Source organism: Lolium rigidum, chromosome 1 (genome assembly GCF_022539505.1).
Source record: "Lolium rigidum isolate FL_2022 chromosome 1, APGP_CSIRO_Lrig_0.1, whole genome shotgun sequence".
Taxonomy (NCBI): Eukaryota; Viridiplantae; Streptophyta; class Magnoliopsida; order Poales; family Poaceae; genus Lolium; species Lolium rigidum.
Window position 1 is genome coordinate 6,309,227 of NC_061508.1, and position 2,837 is coordinate 6,312,063.

At 44.6% G+C, this 2,837-nt stretch overlaps 1 long non-coding RNA gene across 1 annotated transcript; it reads right to left on the reverse strand.

Moving 5' to 3' along the window:
- Window positions 1-699: 699 nt before the first annotated feature.
- LOC124666598 lies at window positions 700-1,811 on the reverse strand. The gene is made up of 3 exons (XR_006990945.1): window positions 1,783-1,811; window positions 946-1,615; window positions 700-844 (listed from the first exon to the last, which is right to left on the reverse strand). It is a non-coding gene; the product is annotated as an uncharacterized LOC124666598 (long non-coding RNA).
- Between the last annotated feature and the right edge of the window lie 1,026 nt (window positions 1,812-2,837).

Consider the following 2,837-nt stretch of genomic DNA (forward strand, 5'->3'; position numbering starts at 1 on the left):
TAGTTGGCAGTTGCCTATTTTGACGATCGTTTTCCTTGTAGAGAGGAACAACGTGATCCGGTGACGCACACTGGGAAGGAGGCAGAGGAGACGAACACATCGACGAACAGACGATGGGCGACCATCCACGCCGCCGCGGATGGGGCGAAGATCCCCCGCAATACGGTGAGCAGCTTCGTCCCTCATGCTGTTGCCGATGCAGGTTTATCTCATCGGTGCTGTGGGTGAACCTTCCCCGTAAGGAAACGAGATGATCTAGAATAGTTTCCCGCATGAATCTTGCAGAAATCGTCAGATTGGATGGTGTCCCGTTTTCTAGGATGCACTGATCTGGGTTTCTAGTATCTATGCACTGATCTGGGTTTAGATGGTGTCTTGTTTTCTAGTATACACAGGCATGGTTGTCTCACGCGAAAAGTGCAGAAGTGATCGTACCTTTGTTAGCTTTCTAGTAGAGGCCTCTTTGTAGTATGCATTGATCTGGGGACCGTCCCCATGTGCGCATTATATTGATCCATCTATGAATCTTCTTTGTGTAAATTAGTGTTAACCCTACCGTTTCTTAGATGAGTTTTTTACTTCATGCAAAATCCACCTGACATCATACTGTAACAACGACATATAGGTTATTGCTTTAGAAGATTTTCATCGCAATGATTTTTCACTCAAGTCCTAATGAGTTCATCTGCAAGAGTGACAACTACCCAAACCAGAGGAGGATTAAGTGGAAGAGGAAGGGGAAGAGATACCAGTGTAGGAGCAGGCAGAGGTGTAGGAAGAAGAAATGGCAGTAAAAAAAAGTCAAATGAAGCTGGACCAAGCACTGCTCCAACAGCATCAAAACCTGCAAGAGGAAGAGGGAAAGGAGCTAAAAGAAAATCACAAGAAGATGGAGGAAGCATAGCTACAACATCTCCAAGAGGAAGAAACAGAAGAAACACTTACCGCACAGGACCTGGATCAACATATCACATGTTGTTTGGTGCTGACCAGAGGCAAACTGAGTTGCCGGATCTTAATGAAATGGTAGCTGGAGATGATGCGGAAGTCATACAAGTCACTCAAAATGCACCTGAGTGAGCTGTTTGTACTAGTGTCTTCGCTTAATTTTCTCTTTGTCTTGTAATGAACATATAATATTGTTAGCCTTTACTTCTTTTGGTTTGACATATGTTGTGTTCTACAATGCACTATATTGTCTAGTTTTTATTTGTGAAGAACAATTAAGATGTGCCTGCTTTGCTTTGTTGCTATGTTTCACAAAGTCCACTCAAAATAATATTGACGGTCTTTCCATCTTTTTGTTGCTCTGTTTAATAGATGGTGTGTTGTACAATGCACTCAAAATTAGTAGTATCTGCAAATGAAACATATATATATACGCACCAGCAAATGAAGCATGGTATCTTTTATTCCTTTCCAAGTTTCACACATACATCTTTCACACATGAACAATAAGACTACACTACCACTAGAAACAATCAACTTCCTATATGCAATGCCTGTACAGAACCATCCCCTCTTAGCTCTGCAAATACTGCAATTTCAAATGCCACGGCAAACTAGACTTGTCCAATTAGGATTCCTCTTGGCTTCTAGTACATTCTCACCATACCTGCATCAGATGTAGAACCACACTTTGAAGTTCAGAAATGAGTAATTTAGTTTACCACTACAGCAACAAACTGAAGATCGACTTTTATAAATTTACCCAATATTCAGCTGCAAGTTGGAAACCTAGACATTGTGTTCATGTATATAAATATGCAGAGTTTGTTGTACCTGACGAACTGCCACATCGGCGTTATAGAATGAGCAGTCCAGGAAACCTTGGAGAACAAATTGCGACGTGACCACCAGCAGCTGGACGAGCTCGCGCGCAGCAGACACGGGAGCTCGCTGGTCGAGCCCGGCGCGGACGGCATCGAGTGCGGCGGCCGCTATTGCACGGAAGGCGGCGACCTTGTCCGTCAGGTCGGCGAGCGCGGACTGCATGCGCGCGCCGGCGGCGTCGACGGCCCCGAGGCGTGCGCAGAGGCTGACGAAGCAGCATCCCCATGGCGCCCAGCTCACCCCCCAAATCGTCACCCAGCTTGGGTTTGCCTCCGCTGCTAGAAGAGGAAATTGGGGATTTCATTCTAACTGAATCAAGAAACTTTGCTACGAATTGAGTCAAGAGTCGAAAGTTAGGGGGCATTCTGCTAAAGATTTTGAGATGGGCCAGAGCCAGCGTGGCGGACACATGTCGTGTTATCATTGGTGTTGTATGTTTTTGCACCCGAGTGATAACTATTTGTACCACTAAATCACAGGTTACAAGAACTTGTATGAATATGCACCCGGATGACAACTTTTTGTATGTCTAGTACAATTACCTCTAAATCAATCGTCTTTTCGGGGTTACAATCAGCGGGAATTGTTGCTAAATAAGTGGCAGTGTTTTGGCATTTGCAGGTACTTGTTTCTGTCCAGTAAGCACTCTGGGTAACCACGCGGCCGGTTGCCTTTCCGTTTTTGATACAGAAATCACAGGGTAGGAGCATGATGAGGTAAGAGACCAATCAATCAGTGATCAATCAAAATGTGTGTAAGCTGGTGCAAGTTCGTTAAGTACGTACGTGTAGTGGTAGCGACAAGTCGCCACTGGCAATTATAAGCACTCTAGTGACACTCAGCTAGCGTGATGGTTACCTAAAGTCCTTTGTTAACCAAAGTGCGCTGTATGCCTATGTGGCAATATATATATGGAATTGCTAATTCTCAGACGTATGAGATACTGATATGTCTAGGTCGATTTCTGAGCCGGTGAATTTGCCTCACAATTCGTGTTGTCAATA